Here is a 25,384-nt window from a genome sequence, read left to right as displayed (position 1 = left end):
CAAAAGAATAAAAGAATCTTCTAATTTCAGACATGCCTATAACTATGAAGTTCTCTGAAAGGATCACATTCTGAAGCTAGAAATCTGTTTTAGGTGCAGACCATCCACAATTATGCAAAGTAATTGTAGAAAACTAAATGAAGCTATCTGTAACCGGGCTGCTGGCACATTATCCACTTGTTAATGACTTAATTCACAAGCGGTTGAAAAAGCAATGGTTCAGTATGCTAGAATGATCTTAAAAAAACTCTTTATTTGTTAAAGTTCCAACATCAGGGAAACCAAGAGTATTTCAAAACTGATTGAATACTTCTTAAGTGTAATCACTTAAGGAAACCTGACCACAAATATTAGTACAGCAAGATCTCAAAGCAGTAATGAGAGAAATGATAAATTGTTTTCATGATGTTGAATAAGGAAGCAATGGTTTGTCCAGGACATCCAATTCATTATGTAGTGCAATAAATTCTCATGTCCACCTGAAAATCAGACAGGACCTGGGTTTAACATCTCAACTGAAAGACAGCTTATCTTGACAATGTGCTAAATCTCAATACAGATAGTCATCCATTAATGCAGTTTCACTATAACACTGTTTTCATTTTACTCCCATCATTCCAATAATGTAAATTTTTGAAATAACCTGGGTTCTTACCCCATTCCCAACAGCTTCGAGGAATAAATGCGGGCCAAAACTCAGCCTTCCTGGAGAAGTTTCTGGTCATTAAGCTCAGTCTGAGTCATATCTCTGCCGATTACGACTTCTAAGCACTTTAGCTGTGAAAGCAAATAAATCGTGGCTAAGAAAAGCGTTAAATTTGAGAGCAAAATTAGATGTATTCTCCAGATTTGAGTGTGGTGAACAAAACGTAGATATCTGAAGTGCTTTGGGTCTCACTGATTCAACTTTGTATACAATTCAATGTAATACTGATAAAATTAGTCAGTATCTCAAGTGAAACTCTGTGAAGTGCAACTCAATAGTTTATTCACATCCTGAGATAATGGATGGTTTGGAAATACTTTTGGCATCCTGAATTGAACAGAAACCAACAAAAGCAATCTTGTATATGATGCAAGAAACATTTAAAGGTATTTCCATATTTGTTTTGGTGGTTCATATTAACTTTCTGTTTATATTCTGTATATTTGACATTCCAGGAATGTAATCCAAAACTCTTGTACGGATTTCTCTAGAAAAAAATCTGTATTGAATAATTATTTTTTCAGGAATTCAGCTGCAGTGTTAATCGAAAACTACCTGTAATATATTGGAGTATCAACCAACATTAGGTGGTGAGGAAACTGGAATTGGGATGATAGGGAAGAATGGGTGCAAGGCATGTATGTGAGGAATGTGGGATGGAGAGAAGAGATAAGATATGGATCTCAAAAACATGACCTTCTGATCAAAAGATGTTAGTTAAACATCTATTGTAGTGATTGCAACGAGAGTAGCCAGGTGGATCTCATAGAATATGAGTTTCCTGACTGGGGCTGTTAATCTGGTCCTATCATGGAGCACTCGCTATTGGATAAAAACAGGAGTGTCAGACATCCTGTTTACTCTTAGAGCTGGCTCTGAGGGAGCTGGATCAGTGTCAAATGTTTTCCATGTGTAAATAAAGCATGGCTTGGTGAAGAGGTACCGGGAGAGAATTTTGGGAAATGTGATCACAATTCTGTAAGTCTTAAGATAATTATGGGTAAGGATAAGACTTGAGTGAAAATGCTAAATTGGGGGAAGGCTTATTATAACAGTATTAGGCAGGAACTGGAGAAATTAGATTGTGGGTGGCTGTTTGACAGTAAATCCACACCTGACCTGTGGGAGTCTTTTAAAAGACAGTTAATGAGAGTTCAGGATGTGCATGAAGATGTAAAATAAGGATCTAAGGGGGGGAAGTTTAAAGGAGATGTGTGAGGGAAGTATTTTACCCAGACAGTGGTAGCTTGGAACGTGCTACCAGGGATGTTAGTAGAGTTTAAGAGGCATTTAGACAGAAACATGAATAGGCAGGGAATAGAGAGATATGACCATATGCAGGCACATGGAACTAGTCTGGAATGGCATCATAGTTGTTCTATGTTCAATATACCACATCCTGTCTCTCAGTGTCCATCCTCCACCACACAGGATCCATCTACAAATATTCTTCTGGGGAGTCTTACTTCTGCTCCTCAGGTTCCTTTGGGTTTCCCCATTTTGTTTTCGCACAAATGGTCTTTTGGGGACATATAGTTCCACTACCAGACACTCATAGGGTCTCCTCATTAGCTCAAGCTATTAGCAGTAAAGCAGTTTTTTGGTACCTGACCCTGTAACATAAGGGTCCAGCTCGCTATGCAGTTTTGGTTAACCACACATCTTTAATCCTGCCCATCCAGCTGAAGTGGAAGGGGGGCATGTTCTGTCAGAATACGCTGGGGAATTCAGGCTGATAATATAGGCAAAATGTTTTACTATTCCTGACACAGCTCGCAAGTGCTTCTCACACATAGAAAGTACTTGAAGTGCAAGGGGTTGCAAAGGCCAATTTTGATTTGGCAACTATTAGTGGTGAAACTGTCGGTGTGATTCCAACATATTCCACCAAACCCAGAAAGGAACATGAGTTCACATCCCTGGGAGGGGCTAACAAATTATGGCCTCAATGTGCTTCCCTTCTATTTTTGTTTCACCTGAGCTATCCCAGTTCCTAAGTATGAGACTTGGACCTCATCATGTGCCTTCTGGGAGTTAACTTTAATCATAGGGTGACAAAGAGTGTTAGAAGCTCCTTTATCAATGTCAAATGTTTGGTCCTTGTCTCTGTCTATTGGAGATCACCCACTTATTGTAACAAGCAGTCTGGTCAGGAAAGCTTCCCCAGTACTTTAGCTCGCCTCTAATGAAATATTGATGGAGAAATGTGAAAACCCGAGGGCAAGCATGTCTATGTGTATTGCTGACCCTGAAATATGAAGGCAAATTTGTATTGGCAGTTTAGGTGGAGGCAGATGGACCAAAATCCATTACTAGTATTAGTCTGGTGAAATATTTGCCCATTGTGCCGGTGTCATCATACTTTCGGGGTCGGTCGCTTCTGTTGGTCCCGTGGTGGTTTTAAAGCACGGCAAGTTGGGACTTTTATTTTTCAAGCTCCTCATAGCATTTCAAATGGTCGTTGCATGGACTGTTTTCTTTGCCAGGACTCTGACCGCAGCCTATAACCTGCATTTCTCATTCAGCTCATCCACAGCTTTCTGAGCTGCATCCCAATTACTGACCAAGTGCTCTGCCTTCTGTATGCTCTATCACACTGGGTCTGAAACTATCCCAAGTGTGCCACATTCACCTGGTTCCTCTCTCCTTCTCAGTTGCTTTGACTCTGACTTTCTCCAGTTCCGGCTTCTCTTTCTCCCCTCCATACTTAGCTTCATCTTCTCCCATTCTCTAGCCTGCTACATGTGAAATAACTCCACGAATGCCAGTATCCTATCACCAATGTCACCCTTTATTTATACTTAGATAGTACGTGACATTGACCCAGCTAGCACAGTGCTGGCTTCTCCATATTAGGAACTCTGCTGGAGCTGGCCCCTGAGTTGTGTGAGGGGTGATCCTTTAATCAAAACTGGAACTTTTGACATTTCAGCATCGAGTATCTACAATAACTAAAAACATAGAGTTCGTGAAAAGACCAGCATAATCGACATGTAACCGAGTCCAGGAACTACCCAGCCATTCCCACCAACGTGGGGGATCTGCTGGCAGTAATTTTTGTCCATGTTGGCAATCAGGGCACTACCCCACTAACGCAATCTGTACTGCTCCATATTGAGCAGCACTTCAAAAAAAATCCCTAAGAGTATCAAGTCACAGAATGTAATCTGGATGGGTGATAGATTTATAGAGTTTTCATTATTAATTCATCAGTTGTGGACATCACTGGCCAGGCCTGCATTTATTACCCATCCCAGAGGGCAGTTAAGAGGCTGAAAATGTGTTGCTGGAAAAGTGCAGCAGGTCAGGCAGCATCCAGGGAACAGGAGAATCGACGTTTCGGGCATAAGCCCTTCTTCAGGAATGAGGAAAGTGTGTCCAGCAGGCTAAGATAAAAGGTAGGGAGGAGGGACTTGGGGGAGGGGCGTCGGAAATGCGATAGGTGGAAAGAGATAAAGGTGAGGGTGATAGGTCAGACTGGGGTGGGGGCGGAGAGGTCAGGAAGAAGATTGCAGGTTAGGAAGGCGGTGCTGAGTTTGATGGATTTGACTGAGACAAGGTGGGGGGAGGGGAAATGAGGAAACTGGTGAAATCCGAGTTCATCCCTTGTGGTTGGAGGCAGTTAAGAGGCATCCACTGTGTTGGGTCTGAAGTCACATGAAGGCCAGGCCAGATAGAGATGGCAGTTACTTCCCCCAAAGGACATTAGTAAACCAGTTAGGTTTTTTCTGACAATTGACAATGGTTTCATGACCATCATCAGACTCTTAATTCCAAATTTGTATTAAATTCAGATTCCAACATTTGTCATGATGTGATTCTAAACCCAGGTTTCCAGAACATTGGCTGGGTCTCTGGATTAACACTACAGCAATAATACCACCAGGCCATTGCTTTCCATGATTCCGTGCATCCACAGATACCTACTACAGGCAGTTGACCATGCACAAGGAATTTTCAGATAGTTCAATAAGAAGCGATAGGTTAGTTATGATACATTAGTTCATTAGATTAAAAAAAAGTATACCACCTTTAACAGATTAAAGTGGTGAAGGCAATATTCTTGTCTTTAGCTGAAGGGAGTGTTGCATCTTCTTCTTCCTCTTATGGTATATCTTTTGTCTAGCAAAGCACCTATGACATCAAGGCAGCATTTGACTGAGGTGGGAACGAGGAGCCTTTGCAAAATGTGAAATCAACAAGTATCAGATGGAAAACTTTCCACATATTGGTGTCATACCTAGACCATAGTCCAAAGAAAGATGGTTGCATTTATTGGAAGCCAATCACCACAGCTCCAGGATATTATACTGCAGGAGCTCCTCAGGATATATAATAACAGAAAGTGAAGACTGCAGATGTTGGAGGTCAGAGTCGAAAGGTGTGGCACTGGAAAAGCACAGCAGGTCAGGCAGCATCTGAGGAGCAGGAGAATCGATGTTTTGGGCATAAGCCCTTCATCAGAAATGTCTGAAACATTGATTCTCCTGCTCCTCAGATGCTGCCAGGATATATCATAGGCCCAATGACATTCAGTTGCTTTATTTAGGTCCCTCCTTCCATCATAAAGCCAGATATGGTGTTGCTTCCTGTTGAATCTTCAGTACCAATTGCAGATACTGAATGTACTGAATATTCAGACTTGGGATTGGTCTGTAACATTCATATCATGCAAGTGCCAGACAATGATCATCTCCGAAAGAAAGAAAGAATCTAACCATTTCTATTTTATGTTCAATGATATTCTCATCATAAAATCCTCTACGATCAACATCTTGGGGATTATCACTGATCAGAAATTGAACTAGATCAATCATATAAATATCAACTGGAAGAGCAAATCAGTGGTTGGGAAGTGAAGCAAGTAACTCATCTTGTGACTCCCTGAGCCTGTCCGCCAAATGCAAGGCACAAGTAAGGAGCATAGTGGAGTATTCTCCACATTGCTTGATGAGTGCGGTTCCAACAATGCTCATGAAGCTTGAGACCATCCAAGACAAAACATCCTATTTGATTGGAACCCCAGCCACGTTCACTGTCACTCAAGCACATTGGTGACAGTATATTCTATTTACAAGATACACTGTCAAGGCTCACTTCAACTGAATTTTCCAAAACAGTAGTCTCAATTTCAAAAAGAACAATGACAATAAAACACCATAACTTGCAAATTGCCTATCTGTTTTGGAAATATTTTGCCATTTTTTTCCCAATATCACTTGGTTAATCTCCTGAAACTCCAAACCAAACATAACTCTGGGGTACTTACGCGACATGAACTGTAATGGTTGAAGAATAATTCTTAGTACAGTACATAATCTCAATGATATTTAGGGATGCATAATAAATGCTAGCCTTGTTGACATTCCACTAAGGAATACAAAAAAATTTTCAAATGTTGTTTCTTTGCCCCAGCATATTATTGCACAATAAAGATTATGGACAGTTTTCAACTTTAATTCCAAAAACTCTGTGACTATAGCAAAGCTGTTTGACTCATACTTGCATGAGAAAAATTATTTGAAAACCTGTTTTTCTTTGAAGAACCCAACAAACCTTTATGTAATATTTGTCATAATTATACCAGAGAAGTGATATTGTGATGCAATTAGCATTGAGTTGCCTGCATCAATAAAAACAAAGATTGTCATTTATATTTGTTTTTGAGACGTTCTTTTTAATGTAGAGGCAGCAGTTTTTTCTGTCCAATTTAGAAGGTTTACAGTAAACTATCTAAACTGAACAGAGAAGCATCTTCTAGTCTGACAGTCTGACACTCTAACTTTTGTGTTCTTTCCACAGATGTTGTCTGGTCTGCTATTTGCAAAGTTTAGTTATTTAGATTGGAGAAGGCTTCGAACTGGTACACAGCATATTCTCAGTATGATTGCAAGCAGTAGGAGTTTTGAAATTTACTAATAATCACAAAGAACAGAAGTCAGACGAAGCCAGGTTACAGTTGAATAGTTTGCCCTTTCATCAGGGGACCTGATGCCATGAGACTTTATGGGATCCAGCAACAATATTTCAATATTGAGGACTTCCTTGGCAGCTTCCCACCTAACTGTATATCAGGTCTACCACAGGTCTGCATTCACATTCGCATTTTAGAACCATCAACAATGGCTTTGAGTTAATCATTAGACTTTTAGCTCCAGATCCTTACTGAATTCAAATTGCATGATCTCCTCAAGTGGAATTTGAACCATAAGTCTCCCCCAATAAAGCTTCACACACACCAGTGCACACCAAATTGGATATCCCACTTGAATGCTGATTTGATCAATCTTTACGATTCTCCTCAGAATAGCAAGCTCTTTTTTGGGATATATAATGTTGAGGTGCCAGTGTTGGACTGGGGTGGGCAAAGTCAGAAGTCAGATGACACCAGATTATAGTCCAATTTGAAATCTCAAGTTTTTGGATCGTTACCCCCCTCCCCCCTTCACCAGGAGAGACTAAAGGTTTGAATCCCATATAGGAGATCATAGAATCTGAATTCAATATGGATCTGGAGTTTAAAGTCTTATAATGAACTTGAAACCATTGTTGATGGTTGTAAAATGAGAATGTGAATCCAGACCCATGGCAATGTGGTAGATTTGATATCCAGTTAGGAGGGAAGCTGTCCATGAAGTCCTCAACATTGACATTAGATCCCATAAAGTCTCATGGCATCAGGTCAAACATAGGCAAGGAAATATCCTGATTACCACATCCAGCTCAACTCCATCCCGCCGCCCCCCCCCCACCAACCTCTCACCAACCCCCCCACTCCCCGTGCGCACACACACACTCACGACTTGGAGAAAGCACTGAGGGCAGCATAGGTTCAGAATGTACTGTCAGTGAGGGACTTCAGTGTCACCCTCAACACTAGCTCAATCGCGCCACCAAACTGGTTCAGTCTTAAAGGACATTGCTGCTAGATTGAGTCTGTGGCAGATGGTGAGGGAACCAATAGGAGAAAACAAACTTGACCTCATCTTCACCAATCTGCCTGCCACAGACACATCTGTCTATAACTGTATCAGTGACCATTGCACAGACTTTGCTGAGACAAAGTCCCACCTTCGCATTGAGAAGATACTCCGTTGTGTTATGTGGCACCATTACTGTGGTAAATAGGATAGATTTTGAACAGATCCAACAACCCAAGATTGGGCATCCATGAGATGCTGAGGGCCATCAATAGCAATTAAAGTGTATTCCAACCAATCTGCAAATCTCATGACCCAGTATGTGTCTCATTCCACCATAGCTATCAAGTTAGCAGATCAACCCTGGTCCAATGAAGACTTCTGGAGGCAAGCCAGGAGCAGCACAAACCTAAAAATTGGGTGTCAACCTGGTGAAGTTACAAAGCAGGATGATCTGTGTGCCAAACAGCATAAGCAGCAAGTGACAGACAGAGCCAAGTGATTCCACAACCATCAGATCCAAATTCTGCAGTCCTGCCATTTCTAGTCATGAATTGGGTGGACAATTAAACAATTCATAGAAGGAGGAGACTCAACAAATATCCCCATCTTCAACAACAGAATTGTCCAGTGCATCAGTACAAAAGGTGAGGCTGAAGCATTCGGAATAGTCTTCAGCCAGAAGTGCAGAGTCAATGATCTATCTTGGCCTCCTAACAGATGCTACTCTTCAGCCAATTCAATTCACTCTACATAATATCAAGAACTGGCAGGAGATGTTGGATAAAGGCTATGGGCCGTGACAACAGTCCAGCAAGAGTACAGAAGGCCTGTGCTCCAGAATTTACTGCAAACCTAGCTGAGCTGTTTAAGTATAACATCGACACTGACATCTACCCAACCACATTGAAAATTGTCCAGCTACATAGTGTATACAAAAGGCAGCACAAAACCAACATGATCAATTACTGAGCCGTCAGTCTCATGCAGTTGCGTCAATACTATGGCTTTAAGAAATGTATTTCGTCCTTTTTTTTGAAGAAAACTGTTTTGAGCTCGAGGTGCTGAGCCGTATATTCAAAGCCAATAAAGTAAAGGGCTTTTGAGGCCTTGGGTTTTTATTAAATAAAGTTCAGAACCTATAGAAAAATAGAAGCAGCATGAATGGGTTGAGTCAGGCTCCCACAGAACCAGGGCTTTTTTAGTTTAGCTTACAGCGATTGTTGGGATTTAGAAGTTGGCTGTGGAATCTGTCTTTCTTGCTATAGCTAAAAACTTGAGTTTTCTCTCTATTTTCTGACAATCTGTTTACTCACTTTGCCTTTGTCAAAGGTGTGTTTATGGGATTTTACTATATGTGATCAGATACTGTTTAGTAGTTAAATAATCTAGTATTCTGTTAAGTTTTCCTATAGCAGCTAAAGTCAAACCAATTCTTCATTCTTGTGTTTGTATTTTAACTGGAGAATAAAGTGTGATCTGCTTAAAGCAAAGTGGTGTAACCAATCAAATGTGATCTGGAACACAGCACCTTACACTTGCCTTTAAATAAAAGTTAGGGTCTCGTTTATCTCCTTGATATATTTGTTGGGGGGGGGGGCGGGTTTAGTCTGCTCCGTAAGACCATGTATTTGCTTACATACGCAGGAGCCACTTTACATTCTCCTCACCATTCACAATGTCAACTAGCTTTGTGTCAGTAAACTTGGAAATATTCAAATCATGTATATCTATTGAATAGCTAGGGCCCGAAGTCACCGCTTTCCACTTCATAAACAACTCATTCCCTGAAACTGCTAGGGGATAAATTTGTGGAGATGTTGACAGAAATTTTGCAGGCCTCCCTGAACACAGGATTAGTCCCTGGGACTGGAGAACTGCAAATGTGGTGCCATTGATTAACAAAGTGGCAAAGGATAACCCAGTCACTTGTCAACTTGATATTAATAGTGGGAAAATTGATGGAGGCCATAATGCCGAATAACATAAATATATACTTAGTGAAAAATAAGTTAATACTAGGCAGTCAACATGGCTTTGTCAAGGGCAGGTCATTCCTGACAAATTTCATTAAGCTCTTTGACGAGATGACTCAGGCGATGGATGATAGTAATGCTGTGAATGTTGTATACTTGGACTTTAAGAAAGTATTTGATATAGTGCCATTTGGCAGATTAGTTATCAGCTTAGAAATTTTTGTGATTGATGGGATCTTGGCAGCATAGTTTACAAGTTGGCTAAAAGATCAGAATCAGAGGTTAGGTGTAGGTGACATTTCTCAGACTGGAGACAAATTGAAAGTGATGCTACCCAGGACTTGGGTTTGGGAGCCTCGATTTTGCCTATTTATATTGATTTGGAGATGGGTGTTGAGAGCAAAATCTCTAAATTTGCAGATGATGCAAAGCTAGGGAGAATAATGAGTTGTGAGGATGATGCTGAGTGACTTCAGAGAGACATTGACAAGTTGACCAAATGAGCAGACACTTAGCACATGAATTTCTAACAAAAATATGTGAGGTAATGTGTTTGATAGAAGACACATGGAGAGACAGTACAGGTTCAATGGTACAACTTTGAGGACAATACAGGTATAAACAGACCTCGGGGTTCAAGTGCATAATTAGGTCTAACCCTAATTCTATTGCAAGTGGCCAGGCAAGTTGAAAATTGTTCAGTAGGCTTATAGGATCCTAGGGTTTATAAATATAAAGCAAGGAAGTGATGCTACACCTATACAAATCATTGTTCGGATCACATTGGAGTAACATGTTCAGTTCTGGGCACCTTATTTATGGCCATGGAAAGAGTGAAAAGGAGGTTTACTAGAAAGATATCAGGAATGAGGGATTTTTAGATACAATGAAAAATTAGAGAAATTGGGCTAATTCTGTTTGGAGCAGAGAAGATTAAGAGGTGACTTTATTGTATTGTTCAAAATTATGTACAATTTTGGCAGGATAAAGAAGGATACTCTGTTTCCACTGGGTGTATGTCAGTAACTAGGAATCATAATTTCAAGATTATTGAACAAGACACCTATATGTGAGACAACGAGAAACTTCTTTACTCAGGGAGTTGTTGGGATTCGGAATGTACAGCCTGGGATAGTGATGAAAGCAGATTCCATAGGGGGCTTCAAAGGAGAGTTGAATATATATTTGAAAATGCAGAATTCAGACAGACACTGAGATAAGGACTCACTGAGTAGATCTTTCAGGAGCCCTTATAGACACAATGGGCCAAATTATCTCCTTCTGTAAAATTATATGATTTATTTTTATTATTTGTCTCAGTCTGCAGCCTTTAAGGTGAGGCTATGTCCTAGTGGCATTATCGCTAAACTATTCATCCAGAAATCCAGGTAATATTCTGGGGACCCAGGTTCAAATTCCACCATGGTAGACAGTGGAATGTGAATTTGATAAAAATTAAATCTATTGACGACCATGAAATTGTAAATGAGCAAAAGTATTCACAAGGATTATACCAAAACTAAGATACGGCTGCCAGGAAAGGTTAAACAAGCTGGGACTGTTTTGTCCAGAAATGTGAGGCTGTTTTCTTCATAACTATTCTGAAGGATGCTTGACCCTTACACTTCAACTGTTTACTTCTTCAAGAACTGAAAGTTCCTCCTTCAATTTCTGATTTCTAGAATCCAGTTTTTTGCTTTTGTTCTGATATGATGAAGAGTCAGAGGAGGAAGCTTGTGTAAACAAACTAGTCAGGCCTAATGGCTTCTTTCTCTCGGGGAAGACTAATCAGAGATGGAACCAGGAATGAATTATAGGATTTTCCTTTTAGTTGCTCATAATTCAAGGAAAGGACTTCAGCTGTGGGCTTAACACTGAAACATTAGTAGTAGAGCACATTTCAGATTCACAGAAACAAAGTGAAAAACATTGAATCATAGAGATGTACTGCACAGAAACAGAACCTTCGGTCCAACTCATCCATGCCGACCAGATATTCTAAGTAAATCTAGTTCCATTTGCCAGCATTTGGCTGATATTCCTCTAAACCCATCCTATTCGTATACCTATGCAGATGCCTTTTAAATTTTATTATTGTACCAGCCTCTACCACTTCTTTGGCAGCTCATTCCACACAATCACCACCCTCTTTGTGAAAAGAATTGCCACTTAGGTCCCCCTTAAATCTTTCCTCTCTCACCTACACCCTCTAGTTTTGCACTCTCCCACTCCAGGGAAAATACCTTGTTATTTCCTCTATCCATGCCCCTCATGATTTTATAAATCTCTGAAAGGTCACCCCTCAGCTTCCAACACTCCAGGGAAAATAGCCCCAGTCTATTCAACCTCTCCCTATAGCTCAATCCCTCCAATCCTGGCAACATCCTTGTAAATCTTTTCTGAATGCTTTACAGAGACCAGAATTGCACACAATATTCCAAAAGGGGCTTAATCGATGTCTTATACAGCTGCAACAGGACCTCCCAATTCCTTTACTCAATGCACTGATCAATAAAGGCAAGCATACCATATACCTTCTTCACTTACCTATCTATGCTCCGACACCACTTTCAAGGAACTATGAACCTGCACTCCAGATCTTTTCAGCAACACGCTACAGGGCAATACCATTAAGTGTACAAGTCCTGCCCTGATTTGCCTTTCCAAAATGCAGCACCTTGCATTTATCTAAATTAAACTCCATCTGCTACTCTTCGGCCCATTGGCCCATCTGATCAAGATCCCATTGTACTCTGAGGTAGCCTTCTTCGCTGACCACTACACCTCCAATTTTGGTGTCATCCGTAAACTTACTAACCATACCTCCCATATTCACATCCAAATCATTTACATAAATGATGAAAAGCAGTGGACCCAGCACTGATCCTTGTGGCACACCTCTGGTCATAGGCCTCCAGTCTGAAAAGGAACCCTCCATCACCATCCTTTGTCTTCTAACTTCGAGCCAGTTCTGTATCCAAGTAGCTAGTTCGCCCTCTATTCCGTGTGATCTAACCTTGCTAACCAGTCTACCATGAGGAACCTTGTTGAACACCTTACTGAAGTCCATTTAGATCAATGCAGCACATACTGAAAATCTGGAACAAACAATTTGAAGAAAATATAATTCTCTACTACAGAAGAAAAGCCATCAGTCCAATAGCTGCATTTATGCTCCACATGAACCACCCTCTCAGTATATGAAAACAAAAGCAAAATACTGTGAATGCTGAAAATTAAAAAGAAAACACCAAGTGTTGGTTTGGCAGTATCTGCGAACAGAGAAACAGACTTAACGCCTCAAATAAAGGGCCTTTCTTCAACTGTTCTGAAGTGTCTCTCTTTTCTAGAAAAAAAAGCCCTTGCTGACAAGTAAAACCTCTCAGTCCAAGGGATCTTGTGGTGCAGTGACAGCAGTATCCCTACCTCTGAGCTAGGAGGTCCAGTTTCAAGTCGCACCTGCTCCACAGATGTATAATAACATCTCTGAACATTTTGATTCGAAAACGTCTGTAAAGTTCTAATTAGATCCAAGTCTTTATTTAATCCACTGTCTCTTAGAATGGGTTTCACCTTCTTCCCACTTTCTGGCTGGAAATTTCCCATAAATTCCCTCTTGAATTTTGATCCAGTGGCAGAGCAGTCTGTATGGGCCGAATGGTCTATGGTCTTCAGTTCTGGGATAGTACTTGCAAATTCTTTCCATATCCTCTATGATTCTTTACGTAATACGGAAACAAGAACTACCTACCTTTGGTCTGGGCTTGGTGAAACATTAATTATACCCCATCCAGTTAGAAACACTTGTACTAGTAAGTCTCACACTCATATAGTCATCAGCAAAATCAGAGGTAATCGCTAACGATCCCATTGGTACGGTATTTTTAACCATGTAAATATCAAGCTCCTCCTACAAAACACTACATTCGGTCGAATCGAGTTGTGTTGAGAACAAACGATCGTGTGAGCCGCAGGTAAGTGGATTCTGTTCCAAATCATAAACTTGACCTGGCCGTAACCAGGTTTACGAGTGTGTAAATGGAAACTTTCAGAGTAGTGTTAAATATTAAAGAAAAACAGCAGATGAACCTGCATCCTCGTCTACTCCATGGCCTTCCCCTCAGCAGTTGTCAGGGAGGGCGAAGGGTTTGAAAAGAATACAAGCAGAGCTGGCCCTGGAGATTTTATTTGAAACGAATGAAGCAAGCTTTAGAGGGAATCTGAGCAGAAGATTTCTCCAACTGTCAAAGACTAGCCGCCCTGGCCCCGGCCATGATGGGAAAGCTTGGTAGGGGTTATGGTATGGGATGGGATGGACTCTCCCCTCCCCCACTCCACTCCACCGCCGACGCGCACTCTCCATTGCTCGGCCGTTGATTGGTGAGATATCACAATCTTAAGCCCGCCCCTTAGCCTGCCATTGGCTCAGGGAAGCTGTCAGTTGGACAGTGTCGCGTGCGAGTGCTCGAGGCAGCGATCGTTAGGCTGACGCGGGAGCGAGAGGGGGAGGGGTAGGAATTGACAGATTTCAAATCTCGCAGTGAAATAACCAAAAATACTCACTTATTTGCTCCCTAGCCTGCAGCCACGTTTTCAAAATAAATAGCACATTTTCCGAGATGACATCACTTCTGAAGAAGGGTAGCGGGATGCATAGCGTGAACCCTGTTTCTCTGTTCAGATGCTGCCAGACCTGCTGATTTTCTCCAACAATTTCAGATTTTATTTAAAATGTATTTGTTTTATATTCGTTCCTGAAATGTGAACTTCGCTGACCAGGCCAGCATTTATTGCCCAGGCAAAAGTGAGGACTGCAGATGCTGGAAACCAGAGTTTCAATTAGAGTGGTGCTGGAAAAGCACAGCAGGTCAGGCAGCATCCGAGGAGCAGAAACATCGACTTTTCGGGCAAAAGCCCTTCATCAGGGCTTCATCATTGCCCACCCTAATTGCTCTGAGGGCAGTTAAGAGTTAACCACATTGCTGTGTATCCTAAACAAGTACTCAGTATCTTCCAAGGGAGAGAAACAGGATTGAATTATCGAAAAATGTGAAGTGAGGGAGGAAAGTTATTTGTTATGCACTATGGAGCTGATGTGGATCACAGAAGAAGGGAGAATCTTGGCAATAACTGGACAATGCAAGTCAATCAGTACCAAGCAGTGACGTCTAGTGGTGATAGATTAACCTAAGGTTATGAGATTACCAATAAGTCGAGTTCAAGTCTAGCTTTGGGTAACAAGTAGGTTAGACCAGGGAAACCCAATGGATATCATATATCTAGACTTTCAAAAGGCCTTTGATAAGATGCCTCATGGGAGGCTGGTGAGTAAGGTGAGTGCCAATGGTGTACAAGGTGAGCTACTGGCATGGATTGAGGATTGCTGTCTGACAGAAGGCAGAGAGTTGGGATAAAAGGTTCTTTTTTGGAATGGCAACTGATAACAAGTGGGTCCCGCAGGGTTCAGTGTTGGGGCTGCAGCTGTTCACTTTTATATATTAATGATCTGGATGAAGGTACGGGGGAATTTTGGCGAAGTTCGCCGATGATACGAAGTTAGGCAGACAGGTAGGTAGTACTGAGGAGGTGGGGAGGCTGCAGAAAGATTTAGACAGTTTTAGGAGAATGGTCCAGGAAATGGCTGATGAAGTTCAACGTGAGCAAGTGCGAGGTCTTGTATTTTGGAAAAAAGAATATAGACATGGACTATTTTTTAAATGGTGAGAAAATTCATAAAGCCAAAGTACAAAGGGATCTGGGAGTGCCAGTCCAGGCTTCTGTAAAAGTTGATTTGCAGGTTGAGTCAGTGATTAAGAAAGCAAATGCAATGTTGTCATTTATCTCAAGAGGGTGTTTTAAAAAATTCTCAAGGTCAGGTTCGTAGGAGAGTAGTCTGACACAGAACAAACGACCAAGAGGCGAGTCTGCTAGAATATGAGCATTTTATTCCCCGCAGCGTCGCCACAACCAGGTCTCATACTTACAACGGGTCTGGCTTATACTCACTCTACATGTTACCGGAACTGGGAGCCGTCAGTTCTCGTAGAGCGGTTGCCAACAACCCACGCTCGGCGGTTAAACGTAACCCCGGAGCAGACTCCCGGGTCTGGCTTATACTCACGCTACATGTTACCGGAACTGGGAGCCGTCAGTTCTCGTAGAGCGGTTGCCAACAACCCACGCTCGGCGGTTAAACGTAACCCCGGAGCAGACTCCCGGGTCTGGCTTATACTCACTCTACATGTTACCGGAACTGGGAGCCGTCAGTTCTCGTAGAGCGGTTGCCAACAACCCACGCTCGGCGGTTAAACGTAACCCCGGAGCAGACTCCCCGAACTGGAGACTTTTCCAGCTGATATTTCCAGATATAAACATTCATGTGAACAGCAGAGCAAGGCTAAAAAACACATTCCATTCTGGTTACATACAGATAAGAAGATTCACACGGGGAGGTGTGTAATAAGATTCACACGGGACTAAGCAACACCTCCATTCCGGTTAGATTCACACATGTATTGGGACATAATTTTTAACCGTTTCACCACATTCCACTGCTTGGCCCAATACATGTGTTACATTATGATTCACACATGTATTGGGACATAATTTTACACCACATTCCACTGCTTGGCCCAATACATGTGTTACATTATGCTTAATTCAGTTCAATTCGTTTCAGTTAATTTCAGTTCAGTCAATTCAGTGTAGTTCAATTCAGCTCAGTTCAGGTCTGTTCAGTTCAATTCAATTGTGTTCAATTCAGTTCCGTCCATTTCAATTCAATTTAGCTCAGTTCCATTTTGTTTCGTTCAATTTGATTCACTTCAGTTCCACTCAGTTCAGTTCAGTTCAATCCCATTCAATTCTGTTAACTCCGCTTCAGCTTTTTGGACATGCCCACATCCTCCGCTGTACCCCAGGCAAGGGGTTCTTCGGCAGGACTGGGATCCTCTCAAGGGTGGACAGCAGCGACCCTGGGGTTCCTCCGGTCGCCCCCCACCATTTCTCAAACAAACTGCCACGTCATGCCACGGTCCATGCCATCCCGGGACGGTCGGGACCTCCACAGTTTGTTCTTCTGGTTTCTTAGTCTTTTTCCAAAACATTGTTCTGTATCAAAATCTCTCCTCAATTGCGATTGACCCTGCTCGCAGCGCCAAAATGTTTTAAAAAATTCTCAAGGTCAGGTTCGTAGGAGAGTAGTCTGACACAGAACAAACGACCAAGAGGCGAGTCTGCTAGAATATGAGCATTTTATTCCCCGCAGCGTCGCCACAACCAGGTCTCATACTTACAACGGGTCTGGCTTATACTCACTCTACATGTTACCGGAACTGGGAGCCGTCAGTTCTCGTAGAGCGGTTGCCAACAACCCACGCTCGGCGGTTAAACGTAACCCCGGAGCAGACTCCCGGGTCTGGCTTATACTCACTCTACATGTTACCGGAACTGGGAGCCGTCAGTTCTCGTAGAGCGGTTGCCAACAACCCACGCTCGGCGGTTAAACGTAACCCCGGAGCAGACTCCCGGGTCTGGCTTATACTCACTCTACATGTTACCAGAACTGGGAGCCGTCAGTTCTCGTAGAGCGGTTGCCAACAACCCACGCTCGGCGGTTAAACGTAACCCCGGAGCAGACTCCCCGAACTGGAGACTTTTCCAGCTGATATACTCTTTTCCAGATATAAACATTCATGTGAACAGCAGAGCAAGGCTAAAAAACACATTCCATTCTGGTTACATACAGATAAGATTCACACGGGGAGGTGTGTAATAAGATTCACACGGGACTAAGCAACACCTCCATTCCGGTTAGATTCACACATGTATTGGGACATAATTTTTAACCGTTTCACCACATTCCACTGCTTGGCCCAATACATGTGTTACATTATGATTCACACATGTATTGGGACATAATTTTACACCACAGAGGGTTGGAATATAAAAGCAGTGATGTGCTTCTGAGACTTTATAAAGCTTTAGTTTTGCCCATTTGGAATACTGTGTCCAATTTTGGTCCCCACACCTCAGGAATGACATACTGGCACTGGAGCGTGTCCAGAGGAGATCCATACAGATAATCCCTGGAATAGAGGGCCTAACATATGATGATCAGTTGAGGATCCTGGGATTGTATTCATTAGAGATTAGAAGGTTGAGGGGAGATCTAATAGAAACTTACAAGATAATGCATGGTTTAGAATGGGTGGAAGTTGTTTCCATTAGATGAGGAGACTAGGACCTGTGGGCATAGCCTTAAAATTAGAGGGGGTCAATTTAGAACGGAAATGAGGAGACATTTCTTCAGCCAGAGAGTGGTGGGCCTGTGGAATTCATTGTCACGGAGCTCAGTGGAGGCTCGGACTTTGGGTGTCTTCAAGGCAGAGATTGATAAATTCTTGATCTCGCAAGGAAGTAAGGGCTACGGGGAGAGTGTGGCGAAGTGGAACTGAAACACCCATCAGCCATGATTAAATGGCGGAGTGGACTCGATGAATGGCCTTGCTCCCACTCCTATGTCTTATATGATATGACATGAGATTACAGATAATGATTGAAAACAGTTCTGTTGCTGTTAATGGTCCACAGTTAATTATGAATTCTTAGGTTTGTGTTTCTGGATCTTTTCAAAATATACCCAATTTAACACATTGGTAATCCCACGCAATATGATGGAGTATGAGCTCATTGTGAAGATTGGATTTTGGTGACTGCATAATGAATGGACAGTCATTATTGCTACTAATACTTTCATGGATAAAAGCATCTGCAATAAGAACATTGAGACCAAGGCCAAGTTGGTTTTCCTCTCCTTGATTCTCACATCATCTGCAGATAATGTCTGGCATAAATATCTTGCAGTACTCAGACATTAGGAATGCTACCAAGTCATTCTTGTAGTGGAATTGCAGCCCACCACCTAGAGTACATGTTGTGCCCTTGCAATCCTTAATATTATTTCCAAATGATGCTCAAAGGGAGCACTGCTTGATGAACTGAGACAGGGTAGTAGGTGGTAGCAGGAAAATTAATAATAGAATATTAGGTATCATTAAATAGTTGAGAATATAATTTGAGATTGTTCCACAGCAATGCGTATAATAAAAAATGTTTTTAAAAAAAGCTTAAACAGGTTGCCACATTTGTCCTGTATGAAAGCTCTCAGTTACTGCACAACATTTGGCCAGAACCTCAATTGCTAGTTATGAAATCTCTGATTAAATAGTTGCTATGGAAAAGATTACAGTGTTTCTGTAGAGCTAGTTAGCTTGATTCTTTATTGATGTTTTAATGATAGACAACACACAGTAAATTTCTTGCTGATCTGATTAGTCACAAACTACGTTAACATTTTATTAGTGGTTAATTTATTAACCATTTAAAAATTGTTAAGTTTGTTTTGCATGTCACAACAATGTGTTTCCCTCCAGTCAAAAGAGATCAGGCCTGAAATTCCATACCATTGTTGCAATATAATCTGCCTAGTAAGTTAAGGATTGTCACCTGAAAAATTTAAAATCCCCAGATATCATTTTTAAGACCATAAGACAGAGGAGCGGAAGTAAGGCCATTCGGCCCATCGAGTCCACTCCGCCATTCAATCATGGCTGATGGGCATTTCAACTCCACTTACCCGCATTCTCCCCGTAGCCCTTAATTCCTTGTGACATCAAGAATTTATCAATTTCTGCCTTGAAGACATTTAGCGTCCCAGCCTCCACTGCACTCTGTCGCAATGAATTCCACAGGCCCACCACTCTCTGGCTGAGGAAATGTCTCCGCATTTCTGTTCTGAATTTACCCCCTCTAATTCTAAGGCTGTGTCCACGGGTCCTAGTCTCCTCGCCTAACGGAAACAATTTCCTAGCGTCCATCCTCTCCAAGCCATGTATTATCTTGTAAGTTTCTGTTAGATCTCCCCTTAATTTTCTAAACTCCAATGAATACAATCCCAGGATCCTCAGCCGTTCCTCATATGTTAGACCTACCATTCCAGGGATCATCTGTGTGAATCTCAGCTGGACACGCTCCAGTGCCAGTATGTCCTTCCTGAGGTGTGGGGACCAAAACTGGACACAGTACTCCAAATGGGGCCAACCAGAGCTTTATAAAGTCTCAGTAGCACAACAGTGCTTTTATAGTCCAACCCTCTTGAGATAATTGACAACATTGCATTCGCTTTCTTAATCACGGACTCAACCTGCATGTTTACCTTGAGAGAATCCTCGACTAGCACTCCCAGATCCCTCTGTACTTTGGCTTTACGAATTTTCTCACCGTTTAGAAAGTAAGCCATGCTTCTATTCTTTTTTCCAAAGTGCAAGACCTCGCATTTGCTTACATTGAATTCCATCAGCCATTTCCTGGACCACTCCTCCAAACTAGATCCTTCTGCAGCCTCCCCACTTCCTCAGTACTACCTGCCTGTCCACCTAACTTTGTATCATCGGCAAACTTCGCTAGAATGCCCCCAGTCCCTTCATCCAGATCATTAATATATAATGTGAACAGCTGCGGCCCCAACACTGAACCCTGCGGGACACCGCTTGTCACCGGCTGCCATTCCGAAAAAGAACCTTTTATCCCAACTCTCTGCCTTCTGTCAGACAGCCAATCCTCAATCCATACCAGTAGCACACCTCGAACACCATGGGCCCTCACCTTATCAAAGGCCTTTTGGAAGTCTAGGTAGACCACATCCACTGGGTTTCCCCGGTCTAACCTACTTGTCACCTCTTCAAAGAACTCCAACAGGTTTGTCAGGCACGACCTCCCCTTACTAAATCCATGTTGACTTGTTCTAATCCGACCCTGCTCTTCCAAGAATTTAGAAACCTCTCCTTAATGATGGATTCTAGAATTTTACCAACAACCGAGGTTAGGCTAATTGGCCTATAATTTTCCATCTTTTGCCTTGATCCTTTCTTGAACAAGGGGGTTACAACAGCGATCTTCCAATCATCCGGGACTTTCCCCGACTCCAGTGTCTTTTGAAAGATCTCAACCAACACCTTCGCTATTTCCTCAGCCACCCCCCTCAGAACTCTAGGATGTAACCCATCAGGGCCAGGAGATTTATCTTTTCTAGCACTTTCTCTTTTGTAATGGCAACCATACTCAACTCAGCCCCCTGACTCCCTTTAATTGTTGGGATATTACTCATGTCTTCCACTGTGAAGACTGACACAAAGTACTTATTAAGTTCTCCTGCTATTTCCTTATCTCTCATCACTAGGCTTCCAGCATCAGTTTGAAGTGGCCCAATGTCTACTCTTGCCTGTCATTTGTTTCTTATGTATTGAAAGAAACTTTTACTATCATTTCTAATATTACTGGCGAGCCTACCTTCATATTTGATCCTCTCCTTCCTTATTTCTCTCTTTGTTATCCTCTGTTTGTTTTTGAAGCCTTCCCAATCTTCTGATTTCCCAGTGCTCTTGGCCACTTTATAGGATCTCTCTTTTTCTTTGATAGATTTCCTGACTTCCTTTGTCAGCCATGGCTGTCTAATCCCTCCCCGGATAATCTTTCTCTTCTTGGGGATGAACCTCTGTACAGTGTCCTCAATTTTACCCACAAACTCCTGCCATTTTTGCTCTACTGTCTTCCCTGCTAGGCTCTGCTTCCAGTCTATTTTCGACAGTTCCTCTCTCATGCCCTCATAATTACCTTTATTTAACATCCGATTTTGCCTTCTCTCTTTCAAACTGCAGACTGAACTCTACCATATTATGATCGCTGCTTCCTAAGTGTTCCCTTACTTTAAGATCTTTTATAAAGTCTGGTTCATTACATAGCACTGGGTCCAGAATAGCCTGCTCCCTTGTGGGCTCCATGACAAGTTGTTCCAAAAAGCCATCCTGTAAACATTCCATGAATTCCCTTTCTTTGGATCCACTGGCAACATTATTTACCCAGTCCACCTGCATATTGAAGTCTCCCATGATCACTGTGACCTTGCCTTTCTGACATGCCTTCTCTATTTCCAGGTACATGTTGTGCCCCTGGTCCTGACCACTGTTAGGAGGTCTATACATAACTCCCACTATGGTTTTTTTGCCTTTGTGGTTCCTCAATTCCACCCAGACAGACTCTACATCATCCGACGCTATGTCATTCAATACCATAGATTTAATTTTTTTCTTAACTAACAAGGCAACCCCGCCCTCTCTGCCCACCTCCCTGTATTTTCGATAAGTTGAAAACCCTTGGATGTTTAACTGCCAGTCCTGACCCCCCTGTAACCACGTCTCTGTGATGCCTACCACATCATAATCATTCACGATGATCTGTGCCATTAGTTCGTCTGCTTTGTTATGAATGCTACGAGCATTCAGGTAAAGTGCCTTAATGTTAACTTTCTTATCATTAGAAATATTGGAAGTCATAAGATGTCCGAAGTTATCCTTCCTTTTTCCTTTTTTATGATGCTTCTGCATAGTTTGAAACATAGGTTTTGGTAGTTGGAATGAGGAACATAAATTATATTTGTTGCCAAACCTACTGAGGCACGTGGAGTGTGGAACTTTGAAAATGTGAGGAGTGATAATTATAGTTGAGAACAACATTTTGAACTAATTCATTTATACCTTTAGTCTAGACAATCACCATAGCAATCAAGATGATGATTGCGCTACTGGTTAGAATGCAAAGATTGTTCTTACCAAAGCTGCTGTCCTGTATTGTACAGCATTCCCCATGATTTATGGTTATGCAGGTTGTAAATAGATTGTACAATATCATTATTTTGTCGTTAAGAAGTGCAGATGCCTTTAGAAAATTTGCAGCTGATTGTAAGGCCTCACTCCAAAGTGCTGTGTTGAATTCTATTGGATGCCCACACTGGAACCAATACTTTATTCCCTATTTTAGTTATCTTTATTGTTTCAAAACAAAATGTTGACCATAAGCCAGCCAAGAACGTCCTTTGTGTGTTCTACTTCTCATTATATCTTGCTTTTCCTCAAACAAACAATAGAACATAGAACATTACAGCGCAGTACAGGCCCTTCGGCCCTCGATGTTGCGCTGACCTTTCATACCAATCTGAAGCCCATCTAACCTACACTATTCCATGTACGTCCATATGCTTGTCCAATGACGACTTAAATATACTTAAAGTTGGTGAATCTACTACCGTCGCAGGCAAAGCATTCCATACCCTTACTACTCTATGACTAAAGAAACTACCTCTGACATCTGTCCTATACCTATCACCCCTCAATTTAAAGCTATGCCCCCTTGTGCTCGCCGTGACCATACTTGGAAAAAGGCTCTCCCTGTCCACCCTATCTAACCCTCTGATTATCTTATATGTCTCTATTTTCTCTCTAATGAAAACAGCCTCAAGTCCCTCAGCCTTTCCTCGTAAGACCTTCCCTCCATACCAGGCAACATCCTAGTAAATCACCTCTGCACCCTTTCCAAAGCTTCTACATCCTTCTTATAATGCGGTGATCAGAACTGTACACAATACTCCAAGTGCGGCCGCATCAGAGTTTTGTACAGCTATAGCATAACGTCATGGTTCCGGAACTCGATCCCTCTATTAATAAAAGCTAAAACACTGTATGTCTTCTTAACAACCCTGTCAGCCTGGGTGGCAACTTTCAAGGATCTGTGTACCTGGACATCGAGATCTCTCTGCTCATCTACACTACCAAGAATCTTACCATTAGCCCAGTACTTTGCATTCCGGTTACTCCGATCAAAATGAATCACCTCACACTTGTCCACATTAAACCTCTCAGCCCAGCTCTGCAGCTTACCTATGTCTCTCTGTAACCTACAACATCCTTCGTCACTATCCATAACTCCACTGACCTTAGTGTCGTTTGCAAATTTACTAACCCACCCTTCTACGCCCTCATCCAGGTCATTTATAAAAATACCGAACAGTAGTGGACCCAACACCGACCCTTGCAGTACACCACTAGTAACTGGCCTCCAAGATGAACATTTCTCATCAATCACCACCCTCTGTCTTCTTTCACCAAGCTAATTACTGATCCAAACTGCTATATCCCCCACAATCCCATTCCTCCACATTTTGTACAATAGCCTACTGTGGGGAACCTTATCAAACGCCTTCTGAAATCCATATACACCACATCAACCGGTTTACTCTCATCTACCTCTTTGGTCACCTTCTCAAAGAACTCAATAAAATTTGTGAGGCACGACCTACCCTTCACAAAACCGTATTGACTATACCTCATCCAATTATTCTTTTCTAGATGATTATAAATCTTAACTCTTATAACCTTTTCCAACACTTTACCAAAAACTGAGGTAAGGCTCACTGGTCTATAATTACCAGGATTGTCTCTACTCCCCTTCTTAAACATGGGAACCACATTTGCTATCCAAACAATGTTGCTTGTCTAAGAATTCCATTAAGCAATGTGATCAATATAATTAGAGATTCTTTGTCCAAGGTGAAATCACAAAAAACTAACAGTGTGTGTTTAAAAATGTCACATCTGCATGTCTCATCTCCACTTTTCCTGGAACAGCATAAATTATGTGGTGCTAGTCAAAGCCTATGACTTTACCTCTCATTAATATTTTTGGATTATTTACAAATTTCTTCTGTACAATATCTTCAAATAAACATTTTGACTCAGTCTTAACATATAGAAATTGTATTGCCACCATCACAGGAATCAGTCTAGTTACCCTAGCACATTACACTGATTCAAGTATTCACACCTTTCACCAATCCGCATTTTCATCTGATTTCCAGATTCTTATGCTTTATGTAATATAAAATTTGGATCCAATTTATTTAACACAAATCTTTTACTAATCTTAATCTGTAATTGCTTTTGAAATCTGTTGTACCTTTTAGAATTTTGCTGTTGACAAGTTTGCTGTAAAAAATGCTTATCCCTAAATAACCCGATTGTTCTTTTATCACAATGACAGGCTCTCCTTATTCTGACATAAATTAACAGATGAGACTTTATTATTTTAGGCAATTTCTGGAATTGTTTAATCATGTTTCCAAAGTATATTTTTCAAATTAATCCAAATCTCCAACCAAATTGTGCTTATTATAACGGTGTACCATTTCTCATAGAACTCTTTGATAAATATCTACATTGGCAAAATACAAAGGGTCGGTGAGCAGAGATACAAAAGGAAAATCTAACAGTAAAAATAATCTTGAATCATCATGTTATCAATGCATGAAGTAGTACTTCCCTTATCTTGGGGCATGCCTTGCTTGGAACCACAGGCTGAACTAATGTGATAATTTTGTAACAAGTCAAACGAATATTAGCCTTCCTTGTAATGCCAATAGTAAGCAAAATATTCAAGTGCTTTGATATATCTTATCAATGCAGAAAGGAACTCTCATGTCATTGTATTATTCTCTACATGTTATAATTAGTCAGATAACAACTGAATTAATTAAATATAAAAGCTTTTCAATTGGTGAAGGAACCCAGATCTTGCTGCTTCTTCAATCCCCTGACATCAGCCACTAAAATCTTTGCTTGTTACTCAAGCTATGCCCAGGATTGTTCCTTTGAGTTCCTAGATCCTAAGCTCCCCAATCTTGATTCTCACCTTTCTGCTGGTTTTAGGCAGGGTACAAAACTGGAATATTTAAATGAGGTCACTTAAACTGACCTCGATCTAATTATTCCTGTGGGGCTTTTGCTCCTATCCCCATCTCCACCTCTCCTGAACACCTCCACTAAAATTAAGGTCTCTTTTTATTCTCGCTCTTTTGAGAACAGTCCTCAAGGACAATTTAGATGTATGTTTCC

General features: G+C 41.5%; 1 protein-coding gene and 1 long non-coding RNA gene across 6 annotated transcripts in view; one reads left to right on the top strand and one right to left on the bottom strand.

Moving 5' to 3' along the window:
* LOC122557655 (uncharacterized) overlaps positions 1-13,484 on the bottom strand; it is a 175,229-nt gene extending 161,745 nt beyond the window's left edge. For 2 of the 3 annotated variants that reach the window (XR_006313894.2, XR_006313893.2), the window contains exons 1-2: positions 13,354-13,484; positions 656-777 (exon numbers count right to left, since the gene is read on the bottom strand). This is a non-coding gene — a long non-coding RNA (uncharacterized LOC122557655). Of the gene's footprint in view, positions 1-655; positions 778-13,028 lie in introns of all 3 variants that reach the window. The other variant, XR_006313895.2, reaches the window with a different exon arrangement.
* bbox1 (gamma-butyrobetaine hydroxylase 1) overlaps positions 13,444-25,384 on the top strand; it is a 346,924-nt gene continuing 334,983 nt past the window's right edge. Inside the window, exon 1 of one of the 3 annotated variants that reach the window (XM_087996317.1) lies at positions 13,444-13,576. The gene's annotated coding sequence lies outside the window, so the exon portion shown is untranslated. The remainder of the gene's footprint in view (positions 13,577-25,384) is intronic. The other 2 variants (XR_015760109.1, XM_087996316.1) reach the window with 2 other exon arrangements.

The sequence above is a fragment of the Chiloscyllium plagiosum genome, unplaced genomic scaffold, assembly GCF_037043375.1.
Source record: "Chiloscyllium plagiosum isolate Xiang-an unplaced genomic scaffold, Cpla_swu_hap1 HiC_scaffold_18, whole genome shotgun sequence".
Lineage (NCBI taxonomy): Eukaryota > Metazoa > Chordata > Chondrichthyes > Orectolobiformes > Hemiscylliidae > Chiloscyllium > Chiloscyllium plagiosum.
The sequence above is the reverse complement of the archived record's forward strand: the minus strand, read 5'-3'. Positions and strand labels throughout refer to the sequence as shown.